We start from the raw sequence: 17,982 nt of genomic DNA, 5'->3' as shown, positions 1-17,982 counted from the left end.
GGTTTTCGCTGAAAACAGAGTATTGCGTGAACTGCTTTTTTTTTTTTTTAGCACAGCACAGTGGAAGTTTAGCTGTTAGGTGGAGGCCAGATAGGCTTTTCCAAAGAAATTAGCATTCTGGGAACACCTAAAGGTGGACAGAATAGCAGATAGCTGGACAGTTTGGGGTAGGGAGTTCTAGAGGTCGAGAGAGGCTTTGGACCTGGAGGAGAGCATGGAAGGAGGTGACAAGGGAGCTAGAGACCAGGAGGTCTTGGGAGGAGCAGAGAGGATGGTTTGGTTGGTATTATTAAGGCTCCCTAGTAAGTTATAAAAAGATAAAAACAGTGTAGCGCTTCAATAATAATAAGTGTAATCAACACAAATTATAAAAATAATAATAGCAAAACAAAAATCGCACAAAACCAAATGCCTGGAAATAAAAGTCCAACATAAGGCACTCATTCCACTATGTTGATGGCATAGGAGTGGCCAAACCGTCACATGGAAGGAAAATGGTGTACTGGACGAATATGTTCATGCAGGTAGACTTGATTGTAAACATCAGTGAATAGTAGATAAATACTTCTTACCGGAACAGTTGGACTCACACAGTCATATGACGGCTGAGTCTGGAAGGCTTGGGGTCACAGTCAGGGACCAAGGAGTGTGAGGAGAGAGGTCAGTTGAGCTGGTGGAGGGGCTCCAGGCGGTTGTAGGCCCAAAGATGGATCCTTTCAGATGGAACATCAAAGGTCGAAGTAATCAAGCTCAAACGCAGCCCGTTGGACCAATACTCCAGCCTCCCCCGAATGGGGAGGGGGGTGTTTGTAAAGTTTTAAACCAAAACCATGGAGAAAAGGGAAAAGAAAAAAAGGCTCCACATGGTGCGGGTCAAACGATATAAAAACGTTGGTTTATTGAAGTCAAAAGGTAATAAATGACTTAGTGATCACATAAAAAAACGAAATGAACTTAAAAGCAATGTGGGGTACCAACAGCTCGCCCGACGCGTGGACATGCCCCAGTTGAAGACACATATGTCGAAACGCGTCGGGCGAGCTGTTGGTACCCCACATTGCTTTTAAGTTCATTTCGTTTTTTTATGTGATCACTAAGTCATTTATTACCTTTTGACTTCAATAAACCAACGTTTTTATATCGTTTGACCCGCACCATGTGGAGCCTTTTTTTCTTTTCCCTTTTCTCCATGGTTTTGGTTTAAAACTTTACAAACACCCCCCTCCCCATTCGGGGGAGGCTGGAGTATTGGTCCAACGGGCTGCGTTTGAGCTTGATTACTTCGACCTTTGATGTTCCATCTGAAAGGATCCATCTTTGGGCCTACAACCGCCTGGAGCCCCTCCACCAGCTCAACTGACCTCTCTCCTCACACTCCTTGGTCCCTGACTGTGACCCCAAGCCTTCCAGACTCAGCCGTCATATGACTGTGTGAGTCCAACTGTTCCGGTAAGAAGTATTTATCTACTATTCACTGATGTTTACAATCAAGTCTACCTGCATGAACATATTCGTCCAGTACACCATTTTCCTTCCATGTGACGGTTTGGCCACTCCTATGCCATCAACATAGTGGAATGAGTGCCTTATGTTGGACTTTTATTTCCAGGCATTTGGTTTTGTGCGATTTTTGTTTTGCTATTATTATTTTTATAATTTGTGTTGATTACACTTATTATTATTGAAGCGCTACACTGTTTTTATCATTTTATCTGTTGAACTTTGTTTGTTTTTAGTGTTGGCTGCTGTTTTGGCTGTTGTGGCCATCTTTTCACAAACTATAGCGCAGTGTTTTCCCCTTTTATAGTTATAAAAAGAGTAGGTACAAAACAGAGCCTTCGGGACATACCCCCAGGGCTGGACTTACCATTGGGCTTGACTGGGCTCAAGCCCATGGGCCCCGCCCAATAGGGGGCCCCGTCAAGATACATAGCCGAATGTACTCGTCTCCGCTCACAGTCATGCCCAGTCCTGCCCTATGATGGACATAACACAGGGACTGGGCGTGACTGTGAGTCGAGCCGAGTACACTTGGCTACTCTCGGCAAGAGGACCCGAGAGCCGCTGAGAGGACCCAAGAGCTGCCAAGAGCCATTGAGAGGAACCAAGAGCCGCCGAGATACACAGGACTCTGTATCTCGGCAGCGCCATTTTTAAACTTCAAGACTGCAATGACAAGGCTGCGAATGACAAGGCTACACTGACAAGGCTGCAAATGACACTGGGGCAAGTCTGCAAATGACAAGGCTACACTGACAAGGCTGCAGATGGATGACAAGGCTGCAGATGGACACTAATAAGGCTGCATTGATGGGCATTTAAATGCAAGTTTTTTTTACTTAAACTTCATTCCTAAAAGTTTTTTTTCTTAAAATTCCCTCCTAAACTTGGGGTGCATGTTATACGCCGATGAATACGGTAATGTATAGAAGGTAGGGCCCGAAAGTTACTCAAGCCCAGGGGCCCCCACCACCCTAAGTCCTGCCCTGCATACCCCAGCTCAGGTACAAGCAACAAAACAGTAGAAACAACTAACATGACCAGCAAACCAGTACATTCGCCCAGGTTTGGTTGATATTTTGAGATGAGGTTGGTGATGTAGCTGGAAGCTGAATTGTAGGTGGCTCTGTAAGTTGTTAGTATTTTGAATTTTATTCATTGGGTGAGCAGGCACCAATGGAGGGATTGGCAGAGAGGTGGTAGTGAGGTACACGAGTCTGGGAGTCAGGGCTGGACTTACCATTGGGCTTGACTGGGCTCAAGCCCATGGGCCCCGGCCAATAGGGGTCCCTGCCGAGATACATAGGCGAGTGTACTCGGCTCGGCTCCACTCACAGTCACGCCCAGTCCCGACCCTATGATGGACATAACACAGGGACTGGGCGTGACTGTGAGCCGAGCCGCGTACACTCGGGTACTCTCGGCTTCGCTCGGGACTGCTAGAGGACCCGAGAGCCACCAATGGGGAGCTGAGAGGAGCCGAGAGTCAATGAGAGCCCCCGAGAGCTGCTGAGAAGAACCGAGAGCCGCCGAGATACAGAGGACTCTGTATCCCGGCGGCACCATTTTTAAAATTCAAGACTGCAATGACAAGGCTGCAATGACAATGGACAAGGCTGCAGATGGATGAGCAAGGCTGCAGATGGACACTGATTAGGCTGCATTGATGGGCATTTAAATGTAAGTTTTTTTCTTAAACTTCCCTCCTAAAAGTTTTTTTCCTTTAAGTTCCCTCCTAAACTTGGGGTGCGTGTTATACGCCGATAAATATGGTAAAGTATAGAAGGTAGGGCCCGAAAGTGACTCAAGACCAGGGGCCCCCACCACCCTAAGTCCTGCCCTACTGGGAGTAGATATTTACTGACCCCTGAACACATAATCAGACATGGGCCACAAACAAAATCCAGAAAGAGACCACCAAAACCAAACAATCACAACTAGTAGAGCACAGTGACAATATCTGCCTACAGAATAATATTGTCCTCCTCGCTTCCATAGAAGGATATACCACACCATGTCACCCAGCATACCTAAAACCAGTTCAATGCCAAGCATGCATCTGAGTCAACATCCCTTCCTAATGTCTCATCACCTCCACAATGGCAAATAACTCAACAAACAAGAGATAAGCCACAATGCAAGAGAACTAAGCAACATTGTACTAGACCTCATGGCCAGGTTCCCACACAAATCATCCTCAGACTAACACAAAGACAACTACCCTGATAAAAAGACCCCAAACCTAATCATCCATACAAAGCAGAAGCAATACCCTCAACCTAAACGTGGGACCATGCGCATGATACGAATGGAGGAAACCACCTGCCCCACATACTAAGACCACCACAAAGCAGAGATATGGAGGAGATAATGACCCTCTTCTTGGGGAGGGGGGGGATTCCTCTTTTCTAGGTGTCAATGGTTCCCCACTTTCTACACCCTGCACCCCCTCACCAGGACCCACATCTACACCCTGCACACCCTCACCAGGACCCACGTCTACACCCTGCACACCCTCACCAGGACCCACGTCTACACTCTGCATACCCTCCACAGGACCCGCATCTACACCCTGCACACCCTCCACAGGATCCACATCTACACCCTGCACACCCTCACCAGGACCCACATCTACACCCTGCACACCGTCACCAGGATCCGCATCTACACCCTGCACACCCTAACCAGGACCCACATCTACACCCTGCACACCCTCCACAGGACCCGCATCTACACCCTGTACACCCTCCACAGGACCCGCATCTACACCCTGCACACCCTCCACAGGGCCCGCATCTACACCCTGCACACCCTCCACAGGACCCGCATCTACACCCTGCACACCCTCCACAGGACCCGCATCTACACCTTGCACACCCTCCACAGGACCCGCATCTACACCCTCCACAGGACCCGCATCTACACCCTGCACGCCCTCCACAGGACCCGCATCTACACCCTGCACACCCTCCACAGGACCCGCATCTACACCCTGCACACCCTCCACAGGACCCGCATCTACACCCTGCACACCCTCCACAGGACCCACATCTACACCCTGCACACCGTCACCAGGATCCGCATCTACACCCTGCACACCCTCACCAGAACCCACATCTACACCCTGCACACCCTCCACAGGACCCACATCTACACCCTGCACACCCTCCACAGGACCCACATCTACACCCTGCACACCCTCACCAGAACCCACATCTATATCCTGCACACCCTCCACAGGACCCACATCTACACCCTGCACACTCACCAGGACCCACATCTACACCCTGCACACCCTCACCAGAACCCACATCTACACCCTGTACAGCTCATTACCCTCTACATTAGACCTGGGCAAATTGCAAGAAAAATATGCAAGAGAATGGAGAAATCAAATAACAAACTCCCAGGAGCGAAATACTTACCGGTCACTTTGAGACTACAAATTGAACCCAAACCTGGAGGTGCCCTCAAGACAGACAGACAGACTCTGAGCCTGTAAAGACTGAGTGCCCACAGCCTGGAAATCAAGTCAGGGTGACGCAGACAGACCTACAAGCCTGAGAAAAGCCTGTGCCAATGGTGTGACTAGGGGGGCCCTGAAGGCAATGCTGCCAACCTCCCGAAGTGAAATTTACTGCTAAAAATTTATAATACATTTTTATTTTTTTAATGACACAACACGTCATTTACTGACAGAGCCAAATATTTTAATGACACTTCAAAAATTAGCCAAAACAACAGTTTTCAGTGAAAATATCATGATTGAAGCTACCAACATGTAGCTAGTGTGATTAGCGATGTGCTCAACCACTTCCCGACTGTGCTATAGCTGAACGATGGCCACAGCTCGACAGCCTCCCGTGATCGTGCCCGCTTTGGGGCGCAGGTGGTGTGCTTTGTGATCAAAGTGTCCGGAGGACACTGCTAATCACAAATTGAGTTAAAGAGCCAAATCAGCATCTCTTTACCACGTTCTCAGCTGTGTCCAATCAAAGCTAATCATGGATGTAAATAGAAGCCGGTTATCGTCATTCCTTTCCTCATGCTGACAGTGTGAGGAGAGGAGACGAGAGACGATAACCAGCTTCTCTAAAAGGGACATCTACATTGATAATCAGTGTCCTGATCATCAGTGCAGTCCCAACAGTGCCCGCCAGTGCTGCCAAGCTGTGCCCGCCAGTGCTGCCAATCTGTGCCACCTATTAGTATACTCCGTCGCTGGTTTGGTGATACTTTTTGGAACTAATTTTAGCTATTTACTGTCTTTAACAGGTATACCCCGTTTGACTATAGGATGCATTTTTGCATACAAGGCTGTTTTATTTGTGCCAGTTAATACCATTTCTGGATAAAATATAGGTAGGTAGCTATTTACTTTTGGCTTGCCATACTATACTGTATTAATATACATGTTTTGGGGACTTTTTTATTTACTCTCGATTTATTGATTTATTGACCATTGATAGCTGGCGCTTTTTGTACCCGCATGGAGATAGCTTGGGACCCTCGCTGGGACTCACCGATTCTTTGGGGTTGGGGAGAACCGTTGTCAAACCCAGGTTTACATATTTTAATCTTTGTCGTGTGGGATACCATGCAGAACTATTTTCAATGTAAGACATACCTTTTTTGCCCCTGTTATGTCTTAAATTGCTGAACAAAGTGTATAATATATATGTTGGAATCGATGCACTAATGTAATCTGTTTTCTCATTAGATATTGGGCTCTATATGTCTGTGAAACCCCTGAAGAAGTAAGCCAGAAACGCCCGTTGGGTCTGACCACGAGCTGCTTTTTATGTATTGTATCATAGATCGTTTTGTCTACCTCACACGACTTATTTTATGAATTTTTTGCTATATAATAAACTTTATACTTTTTTTGATATACTTGTGTTTTCAGTCACTTTGAAAGTCCCAATCCTTAGGGGGATTGTCTCTTTTTTCTATAACCAATTGGGATGTGGTGACTATCAACATTAATGCTCTCTGTCAATAGTGGGGCTCTTCTTCTGATCATCAGCGCAGTCCCAACAGTGCCCACCAGTGCTGCCAATCTGTGCCCACCAGTGCTGCCAATAAGTGCCACTTTTTAGTGCAGCCTCATCAGTGCCCACCAGTTCTGCTTCATCAGTACCCATCAGTGAAGGAGAAAAATCACCTGTTTGCAAAATTTTATAATCAGTTAAAAAAAAAATATTTATTTTCAAAATATTCTGTCTTTAATCGTTTATTTATGAAAAAAAAACCCAGTGGTGATTAAATACCACCAAAAGAAAGCTTTATTTGTGTGGAAAAAATGATAAAAATGTCATATGGGTACAGTGTTGTATGACCGCGCAATTGTCATTCACATTGCCGCAGCGCTGAAAGATGAAAATTGGTCTGGGCAGGAATGGGGTGAAAGTGCCCTGTAGGCAAGTGGTTAAGGTATAACAAAAAGGCAAAAAAATATATATTTATTCTTTTACATGAAGGTAAGGTTAATACCAGCACAGAGTTCCCCCTTAGATCAGAGACTGCATGGTTCCCCTTTACAGAGCAACTGCGGACCCTAATGTAAAAGGTAACACTGCGGATCCTGATGTAAAAGGTAACACTGTTGAATCTGATGTAAAAGGTAACACTGCGGATCCTGATGTAAAAGGTAACACTGTTGAATCTGATGTAAAAGGTAACACTGCGGATCCTGATGTAAAAGGTAATACCGCGGACTCTGATGTAAAAGGTAACACTGTTGAATCAGATGTAAAATGTAATACTGCGGACCCTGATGTAAAAGGTAACACTGCGGATCCTGATGTAAAAGGTAACACTGCGGATCCTGATGTAAAAGGTAACACTGTTGAATCTGATGTAAAATGCAACACTGCGGATCCTGATGTAAAAGGTAACACTGCGGATCCTGATGTAAAAGGTAACACTGTGGATCCTGATGTAAAAGGTAACACTGTGGACCCTGATGTAAAAGGTAACACTGTTGAATCTGATGTAAAGGGTAACACTGCGGATCCTGATGTAAAAGGTAATACTGCGGACCCTGATGTAAAAGGTAATACTGCGGACCCTGATGTAAAAGGTAATACCGCGGACTCTGATGTAAAAGGTAACACTGTTGAATCAGATGTAAAATGTAATACTGCGGACCCTGATGTAAAAGGTAACACTGCGGATCCTGATGTAAAAGGTAACACTGCGGATCCTGATGTAAAAGGTAACACTGTTGAATCTGATGTAAAATGCAACACTGCGGATCCTGATGTAAAAGGTAACACTGCGGATCCTGATGTAAAAGGTAACACTGTGGATCCTGATGTAAAAGGTAACACTGTGGACCCTGATGTAAAAGGTAACACTGTTGAATCTGATGTAAAGGGTAACACTGCGGATCCTGATGTAAAAGGTAATACTGCGGACCCTGATGTAAAAGGTAATACTGCGGACCCTGATGTAAAAGGTAATACTGCGGACCCTGATGTAAAAGGTAATACCGCGGACCCTGATGTAAAAGGTAATACCGCGGACCCTGATGTAAAAGGTAACACTGTTGAATCTGATGTAAAAGATAACACTGTGGACACTGATGTAAAAGTTAACACTGTGGACCCTGATGTAAAAGGTAACACTGTGGACCCTGATGTAAAAGGTAACACTGTGGACCCCGATGTAAAGGAGAATTATGAGGACTGATGTAAGGGAGAATGCTGCTGACCCTAGTGTACAGGGAAACTCTGATGTAAGGGGGTCTCTGGTAACTGGAGCCCCCCTTTTACACAAGAGCCCACAGAGCTCCCCTTTTAAATCACAGTCCACAGAGTTCCCCTTTACATCACAGTCTGGAAGGCCGCCCCACCCCCCCCCCCCCCCACAGTGTAAGGGGGAACTCTGCAGATCCTGATGTAAAGGGAGACACTGATATAAAGGGAACTGTGCTGATCATAATGTAAGAGAAAATGCTGCAGACTCTGGTGTAAAGCATGGATGATAAAGGCCCCTTTATGTTATGGGGCCCGGGGCACTCAGTATTGGAGATCACTTACTTTAAGAGGTTCTACACTGATATAAATCCCAGACACCACCGTCCCGTTGTGACCTCATCTGTTGAATTTGATGCTTGGCGAGACCGCGCTGCTGCTGGCTACATGTGTTCTCCATTTACTAAGAATCTTGTAGCATCCCAGCAGGGTGATGGGAGGGGCCCGGCCATTTTCTTTGGACTGTGGAGGGCGATTAATATTACGTTTCTCATATTACGGTCTGATTGTCACAACAGGTAAATGCAGACCTGCTCCCGGGGCTGGCCCTAGGGGTAGGCAGAAGAGATGGCCGCCTTGGGTACTTCTGCAAGAGGGTGGTGCAATAGGGGCAGGACTGGCAACCTACCCTGGTCAGGTAGTTTACAGCCAATGGGGAAGGGGAAAACTTTGTCTACAGCCAATTCGGGGAAAGGAGGAGGGGTACACTTTGGTGTTTTTGGTCTTTTGCTTTTTGAAGGACCTTGTTCCAGCAATGCCTGTAGAGATATCTCAATGTGTGTGGGGACACTATACAACCTTTGTGTGAATACGGGATCAGATTCTTGTGACACCAGTGGAGCGGCTGAGTTCAATGCGGTGTTTGGGTTAAAGCGGAGCTCCACCCTAAAGTGGACCTTCCGCTCATTGGAACCCTCCCCCCCTCCGGCGCCACAATTGGCACCTTTCAGGGGGGAGGGGGGGTGCAGATACCTGTACAGTACAGGTATCTGCACCCACTTCCGACGTAGATTCTGCAGAAGGTACGCCCCTTTCCGCAGAATCTACGCCCCTTTCCAAAAGTCCCCCGCTGCCTGCTGGGAAACACAGGGATCCCAGAGACAGCGGGGACCATCCTTATTGCACAGCGCGACTCGCGCATGCGCAGTAGGGAACCGGGAAATTAAGCCGAAAGGCTCCACTTCCTGATTCCCATACCCAAGATGGCGGCGGCAGCACCCGAGAGACGATCGAGAGATCGGCTTCGGGTGACGACATAGCGGGCGCGCTGGGCGGGTAAGTGTCATTATTTTAAAAGTCAGCAGCTGCAGTATTTGTAGCTGCTGGCTTTAAAAAAAAAAAAAAGGCAGACTCCCGGCGGACTCCCGCTTTAATTGTTTAATTAAAACATGGACTTTTAAAAATGGCAACATTCAAAACTTCCAAACTTGGAAACAAAAAAAACAAAACAAAAACTTGGTGTTTTGAATGCTTTTAAGTGCAAAGGGGGGATTTGGCGTCTTATAGAACCAGGGGCGGACTGACCATTCGGCCCCTCGGGCACTGCCCGAGGGCCCGGGGCCACTAGGGGGCCCCATCAGGGTTGCCAGCCTCAGTAAAACCAGGGACAGTATGTAAAAATCTGTGTTTTTTCTTTACATCTGTATCTGAAATGTCCCTTACCGACATATTTTTGGTCTAAAAATCCTGAGATTATAGCTGCCCCGCCTCTCCAGTACCTTCTCAGCCAATAGAAACATGTCTGTGTATACTGTGTGTACATGTCTGTGTATACTGTGTGTACATGTCTGTGTATACTGTGTGTACATGTCTGTGTATACTGTGTGATTGTATACTGTGTGGCCCCATAATCTCTGATTGCCTGGGGGCCCCATGAGTTGTCAGTCCGCCCCTGTATAGACCACAGATCCCTCCATAAAAATACCTGACACGTGACTATTGACTATTAGTCAATAAAGCGATAAAATCTTTATAAAAAAAAAAAAAAAAAAGAACAATGTAAATAAAAATTAAACTGCCCCATCCCTCCGAGCTCGCGCGCAGAAGCAAACGCATATGTAAGTCGCACCTGCAAATGTAAACGGTGTTCAAACCACACTTGCGTGGTATCGCCGCGATCGTTAGAGCGACAGCAACAATTCTAGCCCTCGACCTCCTCTGGAACTCTAAACTGGTAAACCTTAAAAAAAAAAAAAATGTAAAGTGTCGCCTATGGAGATTTTCAAGTATCGTTGTTCATCGCCATATTACGAGCGTGCGCAATTTTAAAGTGTGACACATTAGGTGTCAAATTACTCGGCCTAACATCATCTTTCACATTATATAAAAAGACTGGGCTAACATATTTTTTTTTTTTGTTTTGTTAATTCATGAAAGTGTATTTTTTTACCCCAAAAATATGCATTTAAAAGACAGCTGCGCAATCACAGCACGACATAAAATATTGCAACAACTGACATTTTATTCTCTAGGGTCTCTGCTAAAATTATATATTATTGTTTGGGGGTTCTAAGTAATTTTCTAGCAAAAAAAAATAAAAAATACTGATTTTAAACTTGTGTGCAGCAAGTATCAGAAAAAGGCTTGGTTAAAATTGCGCACGCCAGCACAATGGTGACGAACTGCTTAAGTTTTACTATCCATAGGCGATGCTTTAAAAGCCTTTGCAGGTTACCACTTTAGATGTACAGAAGAGGTCTGGTGCTAGAATTTATGCTCATGATCCAACGTTGGCAGTGATATCTGACATGTGTGGGACGATCGCTGTTTGCATGCATGAGGGGGGGGGGGGCATGTTAATTTTTTTTTTTTTTTACACTATTTCTTTAACCACTTCAGCCCCGGAAGGATTCACCCACTTCCTGACCAGGCCATTTTTTTTAGATACTGCAATGCGTCGCTGTAAGTGCGTGGTCGTGCAACGCTGTACCCAAACTAAATTTATGTTCTTTTTTTTTTCCCACACATAGTCTTTTGGTGTTATTTGATAACCTCTGTGGTTTTTATTTTTGCCCTATAAATAAAAAAAAAGAGCGACAATTAAAAAAAAAAAAAAAACAACAATATTTTTTTATTTTTGCTATAATAAAAATCCAAAAAATAAAATTAATTTCTTCATCAGTTTAGGCCGATATGTATTCTTCTACATATTTTTAGAAAAAAAACACAAAAAGCATATATTGATTGGTTTGCCCAAAAGTTCTAGCACCTACAAAATAGATGATAGATTTATGGCATTTTTATTTATTTTTATTTTTACTAGTAATGGCGGTGATCTGCGATTTTTAGCAAGACTGCGAAATTGCGGCGGACAGATCGGACACTTTTGACACTTTTTTGGGACTAGTGACATTTATACATTGATCAGAGCTAAAAAATAGCCACTGATTACTGTGTAAATTTCACTGGCAGAGAAGAGGTTAATATTAGGGGGGCGATCAAGGGGTTAAGTGTTCCCTGGGAGGCATTTCTAACTGTGGGGGGAGGGGCCTGACTAGAAGAGGAGAGAGATTGCTATTCCTGGTCATTCGGAACAACAGATCTCCCTCTACTTCCCCTGTCAGAATGGGGATCTTTCTATTTACATTGACAGATCCCTGTTCTGGCTCTCTCAGGAGGGATCGTGGGTGGCCGGCGGACATCTACAGTGATTTGCACAGCCTATGCCAACCTGCCGCTGTATAATGACAAGCATTTTTTTGGATCACTTTTATTGCTGTCACAAGGAATGTAAACATCCTTTTGACAGCAATGAGCAGTGACAGGTCCTCTTTATGGAGGGATCGGGGGTCACCAAGACCCCAAAATTCCTCCTTTGCACTTGAAAGCATTCAAAACACCAAGATCAGCATTTTTTGAATACTTTTGATTTTCCAAAGATGGCGCCCGTTGACATTCCGGTAAACTGGAAATGATTTCATCTCATGGCTTCCAGATTACCATATCGGAGACACGATCAAAGCCGCTGTCTGTATGGTTCTCCGGAGTAGCCGGCGGATGTGCTGCCAAGTTAGTAGCTCGGTTCGCTCGGTGGGAGGGGAGAGCCTGACAGAGCTGCGATTACAAGAAAGCCGACCGGCGGCTCTAAAAAAAAATGGTAACGGGGTGATGCCTGCAGCTGCATTTCACCCTGCGGCAGGAGGGAGGGAGGGAGTTTGTGTTGGGAGGGGGAATTTGGGGGGTAAGAATTGTTCTAAGAGGGGACATTTGGGGAGGTGTGCTAGGAGTGGTGATGGGGGGGAGGGATTTGTGTTGGGAGGGGGGTAGGTGAAGATGATTTGTGCTAGGAGAGGAGATTTGGGGGGTTTGTGCTTGAAAAGGTAATATGGTGGGGAGAGGATTTGTGCTCAGAGGGGACATTATGAGGGGTAGAGGATTAGTGCTGGGGGGGATATTTTTTTTGGGGGGGGGGGCATTTGAGCTGGTGGGGATGGATTTGCACTGGTGGGGATGGTGGCAAAGATTTTTGCCAGGAGGGGGGGATTTCAGAAGGGGGGTTGGATTTGCACTGGGAGGAAGGGGGGTTTGCTTAGGGGGAGCTAGCAGATTAGTGCTCGATTTTTTTTGGGGGGGGCAAAGATTTGTGCCAGGAGGGGGGATTTTAGCAAGGGGTGGATATGTACTGGGAGGAAGGGGGGATTTTTGCTTGGGGGGGCAAGCAGATTAGTGCTCAATTTTTTTTTGGGGGGGGGGGTGCAATTTGGCATGGGCTCTAGGTGGCCTTGCCCCAACGCTGCACCCGGTACAACCACTTGAAGTCCATGGACCATACCAGGTATGTGATTTGGCAGGCAGTTGTTAAAGTGGCGGTATTAAACCCAAAATCAAAAATGTAATATATTGCAACTTACAAATCATTAGATGTGGTGGCTGCATTCGTTTTCTTTTTGTAGGCTCCCCCCACCCCCCCTCTGTTTTCACCTGGTGATCTGCCCAGTGGCACACCTCCTGTATTAGAGCGCCCCCCCAATCTGGATGAAATAGAAGAGAAGGCACAGCAGACAGCAGCATTGTCAGTCTGGGGGGGGGGGGGGTGTTAAATGGACTAGCAGAATTAAATACACTAACAAATTGAAGTCAAACTCCAGCTCACACTTTATAAACAGTTACAGCAAACAGTTTTTTTTCCTTTTGGGATAAAGGTTTTACATGAATGAATAAAATCTGATCATTGTAAGCACCTCTGCCAGTAGTAAATGGTATGTCACAGCACTCTCAGTGGTATGTCTCATGCACCCTATTGCCGACAATCGCACCGTTTAAAATCGGCGCAATGCCAGCTTTGTGGTGCCGCATCGATTTGAATAAAATGAGTACATGGACTACTATTGGCGATTTCTGGTGCGACTTGCAGAGACATCTGGGAATGAAGCCGCACAGCTGCCTTCCAAGTCGCACTGACATGCGGCTTTGAAATGATGAGATTTCAGATGAAGTCGTGCAATTTCAAAGCCGCAGTCAATGTAAATGGTGGGGGGGGCTTAGGTTACATTCATGCAGGCGATTTAGGCCGGAGCGAATTGTAGCTGCAGGAATCCTCTGATTCCTGCTGGCTGTGGCTAAGTGCGGCCCAGCGGCTGGCCCCGCCCCGTTCACTATGACAGGTCATCGGTGGCTGAAGCTATTCGTGGCTCTCTGCACAGCCAGCGCGCCTCCAGCAGCGATCACCGCAGGTAATGGCTGGCTGTGCTGAGAGCCACGAATAGCTGCAGCCTCCAGTAACCTGTCATTATAGTGATTGGCACCGGCGGCCGTACCTAATCACCACCACACAACCCACTCAGGACCCAGAGAATAAAACACATAGCACTTGTCATTTTTTTTTATATGTCACAGGATATCATTAGCTCACCTGTTTATATACACACACACACATCATATTATATATATATATATATATATATATATATATATATATATATATATATATATATATATATATATATATATATATATATACACACTTTTTTTTTTTAGATATAATATCATAAATTATTATATTATATGTAATATATATATATATACACACACAAATATATACATTTTTCCGGTTACTCTTTACAGCAGCAATAAAACACTTCTCTACAAAACCACACATACATCATACTCCTAGCACATGCCCAGTGGCGGCCCGCCCATAGGGGGCGCCGCCCCCCCTCTCCCTAGGTGTAAAAAAAAAGTAAAAATAAAAAAATAAAATAAAAAAAAAAGTAAAAAAATAAATAAAAAAATAAAAACGGGCCCTTTAAGACATTTAAAAAAAAAAAAATGTCATTTAACAATTTAACACAGTGTACTGTGGCGCCGGTCACAGTGCACTATGAGAAGCGCCACGTCGATGCAATCACAAGATTGCATCCATGGCGCTTCATTTGCGGGTTAAAAACCCGCCTTGCGGCGCACTGCAGAACGCCGACTAGCTTCCGCCCGTAAAATCACTGTGATTCTACGGGCGGGAGCATTGTCATTCTTAGACAGGCAGTCACTTACGGCTTTCGGCTGCTTCACGAAACCCGGAAGTGACGTCGGCAGCTCCGTTCCTCAGCCTGAGTGGAGCTGCCAGACAGTGAGACAGGTGAGTCACCGCATAAAGGCTTTCTAGTTTCTACTTTGTTGAGAATGTTCATGCATTTAGCTGAATGAATGCAAAAAGCTTTCACAGCCAGAAAGGTTTCCCCAGGCCAGGCGACTTTTGCCGTGGCCAATCAGAGAATGAGCTCTGAAGGGGGAACTCCACGCCAAATTTCTGAAAAAAAATTTGACGTGGGTTCCCCCTCCGAGAGCATACCAGGCCCTTAGGTCTGGTATGGATTCCAAGGGGAACCCCCTATGCTGAAAAAACGGCGTGGGGGTCCCCCCCAGATCCACACCAGACCCTTATCCGAGCACGCTACCCGGCGGCCAGGAAACGGGGTGGGGACGAGCGCGCGGCCCCCCCTCCTGAGCCGTACCAGGCCGCGTGCCCTCAACATGGGGGGGTGCCTTGGGGGAGGGGGGGCGTGCGGCCCCCCCACCTCAAAGCACCTTGTCCCCATGTTGATGAGGACAAGGGCCTCTTCCCGACAACCCTGGCCGTTGGTTGTCGGGGTCTGCGGGCGGGGGGCTTATCGGAATCCGGGAGCCCCCTTTAATAAGGGGGCCCTGGATACCGGCCCCCCCACCCTATGTGAATGAGTATGGGGTACAATGTACCCCTACCCATTCACCTGTGAAAAAAAGTACAAAAAAAACACAACACAGGGTTAAAATATTTTATTGCACTGCTCCGGGGGTCTTCCGTCTTCGGGGGTCTTCTCGCCGGACTCCTCCGCTATCTTCTTGTAGCTCTTTTGCTAGCGGAGGAGGCCGGCTTTCTTCCTCACCGCCGGCCTCTTCTTCCGACTTCGGGGGTCTTGTCCCCCTCTTCGGTTCTTCTGCCGGGCCACCGTGCCTTCTTATAGCTCTTCTGTCGCCGCCGCCGCCGCCGCCCGTTCTTCTTCTTCTTCTCCTTCTTCTCCAGGAGATGTTGCCTCGACTATCTCCCTGGCCGGAATGCCAGGGACGCGCTGCGCTGCCACTTATATAGGGACAATGGGGCGGTGTCACATGGGTTGATGTCACATGGGTTGGTCACATGGGTTGATGTCACAGTCGCCATGTGACATCAACCCATGTGACCAACCCATGTGACATCAACCCATGTGACACCGCCCCATTGTCCCTATATAAGTGGCAGCGCAGCGCGTCCCTGGCATTCCGGCCAGGGAGATCGTCGAGGCAACATCTCCTGGAGAAGAAGGAGAAGAAGAAGAAGAACGGGCGGCGGCGACAGAAGAGCTATAAGAAGGCGCGGTGGCCCGGCAGAAGAACCGAAGAGGGGGACAAGACCCCCGAAGTCGGGAGAAGAGGCCGGCGGCGAGGAAGAAAGCCGGGCTCCTCCGCTAGCAAAAGAGCTACAAGAAGATAGCGGAGGAGTCCGGCGAGAAGACCCCCGAAGACGGAAGACCCCCGGAGCTGTGCAATAATATATTTTAACCCTGTGTTGTGTTTTTTTTGTACTTTTTTTTCACAGGTGAATGGGTAGGGGTACATTTTACCCCATACTCATTCACATAGGGTGGGGGGCCAGTATCCGGGGCCCCCTTATTAAAGGGGGCTCCCGGATTCCGATAAGCCCCCCGCCCGCAGACCCCGACAACCAACGGCCAGGGTTGTCGGGAAGAGGCCCTTGTCCTCATCAACATGGGGACAAGGTGCTTTGGGGTGGGGGGGCCGCACGCCCCCCTCCCCCAAGGCACCCCCCCATGTTGAGGGCACGCGGCCTGGTACGGCTCAGGAGGGGGGGCCGCCCGCTCGTCCCCACCCCCTTTCCTGGCCGGCCGGGTAGCGTGCTCGGATAAGGGTCTGGTGTGGATCTGGGGGGACCCCCACGCCGTTTTTTCGGCGTAGGGGGTTCCCCTTGGAATCCATACCAGACCTAAGGGCCTGGTATGCCCTCGGAGGGGGGAACCCACGCCAATTTTTTTTTCAGATTACATAAGGGGCGTGTTTTATGAGAAGTGGGAGGGGCCAAAATGATGGGCGGGGTCTGGCGCCCCCCCATCCAAAAACTTCACCAGCCGCCACTGCACATGCCCACATATCTATTTGAATATATCAAAATATAAAATGTTATTTAAAAATAAATAAAAGAATACTAGAATTCCACTTAAATTTCATAATATATATTTTTTTATGATATAATATTATAAATTATTATATTATATGTAAAATATATATGTGTGTAATATATATATATATAATACAAATTATATTATATGTAATATCAGAGAAATAAATAAAAAAAAAAAATATATATATATATATATATATATATATATATATATAAATGTGTGTGTGTATATGTATATATAACATATTCTTAAAAAATATATATATATATATATATTATGATATAATATAAATTATTATAAGTAATATCAGAAAAATTTATATATATATATATATATATATATATATATATATATAAGTAAATAAATGTGTGTGTGTGTGTGTGTGTGTGTGTGTGTGTAAATATATATAAAAAAATATATATATATTTTATATATATATATATATATATATAAAATATATATATATTTTTATTTATAAATTATTATATGTAATATTATATATATACATATACATATATATACATACATACATACATACACACACATACACATCCATACATATAAACCATATACACACACATTATATTATAATTATTTATATATGTTTATATTTGATCACTAATGTAAGGAGCATTCCATCCACAGCTAATTATGTTTTTTGAGTTTTTAAGTGCTTTTTTTTTATATAAAAAATAATGTTTTAGCAAAAAAAATAAAAAATAAAATAATAAATAAAAAAAAAGGCTCTAGCAGCAACAGGGTTAAAGGCTTCAGCCATTTTTTTTTTTTCATAAAGAGAAAAAGGAACTCCTACAATTAATGACTGAGTAGTAAACGTTCGGATCTTTCCAGTAAAAGTTTTGGTGTCTTGTTAAGCGGTCATGTGACCTGGCCGGTGAACACTTGTGAAGTCGGCGTTCTCAGCAGCTGCCTCGTGACACCCTCCAGGGAATTAGAACAGTTGTCACCGACATTCTACTATCACCACAATCCGAATAACAAAGCAGAATCATCCGTCACATTGTAGTATGGAGAGATCGTGCAGAACCTTCGGGGAGGGGGGGGGGGGGGAA

This window comes from Lithobates pipiens, unplaced genomic scaffold (genome assembly GCF_037356315.1).
Source record: "Lithobates pipiens isolate NorthernLeopardFrog02 unplaced genomic scaffold, aLitPip1_a1.2 Scaffold_18, whole genome shotgun sequence".
Classification (NCBI taxonomy): Eukaryota; Metazoa; Chordata; class Amphibia; order Anura; family Ranidae; genus Lithobates; species Lithobates pipiens.
The sequence above is the reverse complement of the archived record's forward strand: the minus strand, read 5'-3'. Positions refer to the sequence as shown.